Here is a 6,550-nt window from a genome sequence, read left to right as displayed (position 1 = left end):
CAGTGGGGGGTCTCCAGACCTGGTGGGTCCCCTGCAGCCTGGCACAGCTCATGGAGGCCCCTCCTCCTGGTCTGAGGACGGGGGCTCTGGCATGGTGGCCGCAGGGCTCCGTAGCAGGGTCCGGGGTGCTGGTGCCTGAGCTCGTCTGGGTGGCCCTGCACCTGCCCCCTGCCCTCTGGGAGCCCCCTCCAGGAGCCCAGGTTGTGAGGGAGCCGAGGGAGCCTGACGCCCGCGGGGAGAGTGCTCGGAGGGGGCCTCGGGGTGCACGCCCTCCATGGGGCTCTGGCTCTTGCAGGAGGTGGGCTACTGCCAGGGCATGAGCGAGATCGTGGCCATTCTCCTCATGTTCCTGCCCGAGGAGGACGCCTTCTGGGCGCTGGCCCAGCTGATGACTGACAACAGGCACGCCATGCATGGTAGGGGCCTGGACAGGATGGAAGTTCAGGAGAGCCTCCCTGCAGGCTGCTGCACCAGGGGGCAGGCAGGGACCCCCCCCCCCAGCCCGCCTCCCCACAGGCAAGGGCCCCGCCTCCCTAGTGGCCTCGGGGCCCTGGAGCCACGGCCACCCACCCCACCATCTGCAAACCAGTCTTGAACTCCCGCTGCTCCCTCAGCCTCCCGTCCCACTGCCTGCTTGCCCCCCAGGCTCCCCTGCCAGCCCACAGCCACACGGGGCCCAGGGGGCAGCATCTCTCCCTCCTGGGTGCCCCCAGCCTGACTCCCAAGCCCCACAGAGGGCTATGCACGCCCATCACCTCCCCGTGGCCTGCACCCACTGCCCCTCGGGGCTGGGGACCCGCCTGTCCCTGTGGTGGCCACTGCAGGAGAGAGGGTGCTGGGTCATCCGGGCCTGGTCCTCATCCCTGGGCATCTACCCTGCGGAGTCTCTGTGAGGAAAAGGGTCCTCAGGCCCTGTACCCCGGGCCTGGGAGGCAGTCTTGCCCTCTGGAAAGAGCATGTCCGGTCAGGGCTCAGAGAGCTATGGGCACACGGGGGTCAGCGCATGCGGGCAAAGCCCCTGCCCGACACCCCCCACCCACCTGGTGCAGGAGGAGGCCCTGATCGTGGGGGCCTGGGGCCTTCTCAGTCTTCTTCATTCCAGGGTTCCCCAAACTGCCAAGGTTCCAGGCCCATCACAAGCACGTTCTAGACAGAGCTCTCCCCAAGCTGAAGAAGCACATGGTGAGTGGAAGCTCCCAGACTCCATCTCCATGGCCCAGGGCAGGGGTTGGGGGGCACAGCCCTTCTGAGCTGCCCAGAGTTTGGGGTCACGTTCCTCCTCCTGGGGCCGGGGGCACCCTCGGGGCTGGGCGAGGCTGTGAGGAGCCTGTCCACCCAGCTCCAGTGGCCACAGCATGGGGCCTGAGCACCTCCTGCCCTTCCGCCAGGATGAGGAACAGATGTGCACTGGCATTTACACCCCCAAGTGGTTCCTTCAGTGCTTCATCGACCTGGTAAGGTGATGCTCCCTGACCTGCCCCCTGACCCCGAGGGAGGGCCCAGCTCAGCCCCACCCTCCAGACAAGCCAGGCCCAACCCTAGGGCCCTGAGGCTGAGACTCACAGCCCAGCCCATCCTGGAAAAGTCCAGGGGGTCCCTGGAAGAGGTTGGGGGTGGGGTGGGCCATCTCTGCCTCAGCTTCCCCAGGGGAGGCCGGGTCAGCTTGGGGTATGGCCAGGCCCTCGGCCCATTGGGCGGCCAGCCTGGGGTCCTCTCAAGGTGTGGTGTCATCAAATGGGGGCAGAGTCTGTGTCCCCAGGTGTGCAGGGGGTGCTGGCTGGGGTCAGAACCTGGAGTGGCTGGGAGCCCTGATCTCCCTGGGAGGAAGGCAGGCACTGGGGATGCTGTGGGGCCTCATCGGAGGCAGCTGGGGGATGGCAGGGACTGTGGGAAGATGGGAGGCTGAGCCTAGCCCCAGCAGCGACCCCCAGGGGCCCTGCTCAGGCCACTCCTCCCACCCCCGCTGTCCCCTAGACCCCCTTCTCGCTCACCCTGAAACTCTGGGATGCCTACATCCTGGATGGGGAGTGCATGCTCACAGCCATGACCTACACCATCTTCAAGGTGCACAGGAGTAAGTGAGCCCCTGGGAGCACAGCTGTGCCTGGGGTGGGGGGGCAGGGGCGGTGACCCTGTGCTCTGAGCAGCACCCAGACCTGAGGTGGGGGGATGGCGGGGCAGGTAGGTGGAGTGGGGCTCCCTGAGAGGAGCAGCAGGCAGAGGCCAACCCGGCCAGCGCACTGCCCATGGCACTCCTGGGCACAGCGGGACACCAGCCACTGTCCCTGGGGTCACCAGGGGCCACAGGGCAGGGCCCTCTGGGTCTGACTCATACCCACCACCCAGAACGCCTCCTGAAGCTGCCCCTGGAAGGTCCCCGGGAGTTCCTGCAGGACTCGCTGGCCCAGCCCTGGGCCCTGGAGGAGAAGGTGGTGCTCAGACACCTTCGGGCCTCCATGACCCAGCTCCAGAGGATGAAGTGTGACCTGCCATCCCCTGTGTCGGCTATACTTGGACCCAAGCTAAAGCTTGTAAATAAACCTTCATGTGTTTGCATCAGTGTCAGCTCCTTGGTGGTTTCTCAGATAAGTAATCTTGGGCACAATATTTGGGGGCTGGTCTGGAATCCGAGAGACCCCCAGGACCCCATCCGGAGGGGTTCACGCGTGGTGAGTGCACTCAACTTTTTCCACCTTTTGCACATATTTTCTGAGAGCTCTAAACTGTACTGTACCTATAGGAATTCCAATCTGTACTGGGTCGACATTGGCTTAGGTGGACATGCTGGCGGGCCATCGCCCAGGGGTCTTGGGAGATGTCCCTTGCCCCCGCTGGGAGGACGGGGTCCTTGTCTGTAAGGAGGGCTGGCTGCCAGCCCGTTGGGTTACTTTCTGTTTTCTCTCTGCAGCCGCACTGGAACGTTTGTCTGTGTTACTATGTCCTTGTTAACTGTTTGTGCATTTGTCTGTGTTGCTGTGTCTTTGTTTACTGTCATAACTGTTTACATAAGGAGAGGGAAATTAAAAACTTTATGTCAGAATGGCCAACTTTTGACGTGGGATGGCCCCAAGAAGGAACTTTCCACCTACCTATTCTCTTACAGGTTAAGACTGTGATCTTCAGGGACAAACCGGACGGCCACCCTGACCAGATGCCCTACATCCTGGCCTGGCAGAACATGATCGAGAATCCCCCTCCTTGGATGAAACTATTTCTACCCCCAAAAGCAGGACCTACCAAGATTCTAGCCCTGCGGATAGCCGAGGAGACTGACTCTATGCCCCAAGCACCCCTTTATCTGGTCTTCCAGGATTCCTCCCCGGAGGACCTGATCCTACCCTACTGGACACCCCATCCCCCGTCCGCCCCCCCCATTGGAGGCACCGGGGGCTGCAGAAGGGGTGCCACCCCTCCCTGACGAGGGAGTCCCTGTGCACCAGCCAGCAGCGGGGATGGGCGGAGGGACCCACCAGGCGGCCCCACCCCCTAACGCATGGAGGGCAGACTCCACCGCCCTTCCCCTCTGCATGATGGGACCCCCCCCCAACCGACGAGACTGGTGGACAGCTAATGTTGTACGGAACTTTCTCCATCAGTGATTTATATCATTGGAAAACCCAAAATGCAAAGCTCTCTGATAATCCGAGAGATCTAATCGGGCTTTTAGATACTGTTCTCTTTACCCACCAGCCTACTTCGGATGACTGCCAACAGCTCTTGCAGGTTTTCTTCACCACCGAAGAGAGAGAATGAATTCAGGTGAAAGCCCGGAAGTCTGTCCTGATGGAGGACAGACAGCCAACTCAAAACCCAGACCTCATAAATGCTGCCTTCCCCTTATCCCGCCCCACCTGGGACCACAACTCGGCTGAAGGTAAGGAGAGACTCCAGGTCCACCGCCAGACTCTAATGGCAGGTCTCCAGGCTGCCCTGCGCAAGCCTACTGATCTGGCCAAGGTCGATGATGTGAGACAGGGTAAGGACAAGAGTCCAGCAGCCTTCTTAGGGAGAGTCATGGAGGCTTTTAGGCAGTGCACGCATATGAACCCAGAAGCCCCAGAAACAAAGGCTGCAGTTATCATGGCTTTGTTAACCAGGCCGCTCCAGACATTAAAAAGAAATTGCAAAGAGTAGAGAGACTGGGAGAGAAGAGCTTGCAGGACTTAGTGATAGTAGCAGAACGAGTCTATAATAATTGAGAAAGTCTGGAAGAGCAACAAACCAAACTAAGTGACCAGCACACCCGAAACCTGGCCAAGATCCTGCTGGCCACAACCATGGATGACCCACGGAAAAGACAGAGGCGCCTCAAGAAGCTGGCCTCAGGGACAGGTAAGGAGGATGGTCCTCGTCCCCGTCGGGAGCGCCCTAAGCTGAACAAAAACCAATGTGCTTTTTGCAAAGAAGAGGGCCACTGCCAAGATCTTGGAGATGGAGGACCTGGACGACTAGGGGAATCGAGGTTTGGCACACCTCCCTGAGCCCAGGGAAACTCTCAGAGTGGAAGGGCAACCCGTTGAATTCCTAGTGGACACTGGGACACAACATTTGGTTTTATTACAACCCCAAGGGAAATTGGCAAGCAAGAATTCATGGATGCAAGGGGCCATGGGCACCAAACAGTACTCATGGGCTACCCGAAGAACTGGGGATCTCGGCATGGGCCAGGTATCCCACTCCTTCATGGTCATCCCTGAATGTCCTTCCTTACCCATTGTTAGGTCGGGATTTGCTCACAAAGATGGGGCACAAATTCGCTTCCATCCCAAAGGGGCAAAAATCCTAAACAAAGAGGGGTACCCAATTCAGGTGCTTGTCCTGAGTCTAGAAGATGAATATCATCTCCACCAAATGCCCTTAGCCTCACCAAATGCACTGACATTGACCTTTGGCTGCAGGAATTTCCCCAAGCATAGGCAGAAACTGGGGGAATTGGGCTGGCCTGACACCGACCGGCCACATATATAGAACTAAAGCTGGGGGCAGACCCTATCAGGGTCTGCCAATACCCCATGCCTCTCTTCTCCCTAATCAAGACTGGGACCCCCCTCTGCATGACTCTCAAGAAATTTTGGCACAGGGGCACAGAATCCGAACTGATCTCCAGGAGCAGCCACTGCCAAACGCGGATGCCACCTGGGTACATGGACGCAGCAGTTTCATCTGAGAAGGAATCAGTTACCCGGGGGCAGCCATAACCATGGAAATGGAGACCTGATCCAGGGGCACCGATCAGGGGGCACCGACCCTGCCCGACACCCCCAACTATACTGATGCTGATTTACACTGGATCAAACGCTTCCCTGTGACCCAGTGCTTGCGTGGCTGGTGGAGGGCTGCAGACTCCAGCATCATCTTGCCAGAGGAACTAGGACGGCGAGTCCTATCCAAAATGCATCTGAGTATTCATATGGGAACAAGGAAGATGGAAGACCTCATACGACATGCAAAGATTGAGATTAAAGACTCTCGAGCAAAGATCGAGCAGATTGTGGCAAGCTGCCACGCATGCCAGTTAACTAATGCCACCGCCCATGGATGTAACCCGGGCACCCAGCTCCGAGGGGACCGCCCAGGAGCCTACTGGGAAGTGGACTTCACTGAAGTAAAACCTGGAAAATGCAGATACAGGTATTTACTAGTGTTCATAGATACTTTTTCAGGATGGACAGAGGCATTTCCCACCAAACATGAAACGGCACAGACTGTGACCAAGAAACTGCTGGAAGACATCTTCCCGAGGTATGGTTTTCCTGTTAAGATTGGATCAGACAATGGACCAGGATTCGTCTCTAAGGTGTAGCCTAAGCTGAGGGCCCTCTACGAGACTGGGCTACCCCTGGATCCCCAGCTATATTGTCTGGGTGACTGGGTGTACGTGTGGAGATACCAACACCAGAAGCTTCAACCTCGCTGGAAGGGACCCTACATCGTGATCCTGACCACTCCCACCACTCTCAAGGCCAATGGGATTACTCTCTGGGTCCACTACACCCATGTCTGGCCCGCTGACCCACTCGCCATTCTCAAGGACTTTGTTCCAGAATGCAAAAGCCAACCAGACAAAGACAATCCCCTAAAGCTAAGACTGTGCTGTTCTCACTAATTTCCCACCTCCAAGACTCCCTAGTCTGAGGTTGTCCTTCAAAATAGAAGGGGATTAGACTTAGTCTTCGTACATCAAGGTGGGGGTTATGTGCTGCCTTAAACGTAGGCTGTTGCTTCTTCACTGGGACATAAACAGGAATGAGAATAGCAACAAGGTTGGTTCAAATCCTGGTTTAATCATTCCCCCTGGCTCACTGTGAGAGCAACCTGGACCCATGATTGGGTCCTTCCTTACATTCCTCTGATGGGGGGAAATGTGGAAGCCTAGAAAATTAAGGCCATTCCACCTTAAGTTCAGCATTAGCATATGTACAGCCATTTCAGGCCCCCGTAAATAAGAGCTAAACTTTACCTTACTTCAGTTACAGGGAAAAAAAACAGCTTAAAGCCTTTGAAAGCCCCATGTTAGAATGAGAACAGAGCTCAATGCCAATGGCAGGAA

At 57.5% G+C, this 6,550-nt stretch overlaps 1 pseudogene; it reads left to right on the top strand.

The window, feature by feature from the left end:
- The first annotated feature begins 3,570 nt into the window (after positions 1 to 3,570).
- LOC121471505 lies at positions 3,571 to 4,199 on the top strand (annotated as a pseudogene).
- Positions 4,200 to 6,550: the final 2,351 nt, after the last annotated feature.

This window comes from Vulpes lagopus, chromosome 11, assembly GCF_018345385.1.
Source record: "Vulpes lagopus strain Blue_001 chromosome 11, ASM1834538v1, whole genome shotgun sequence".
NCBI lineage: Eukaryota > Metazoa > Chordata > Mammalia > Carnivora > Canidae > Vulpes > Vulpes lagopus.
This window is presented reverse-complemented; position numbering and strand designations above follow the sequence as displayed.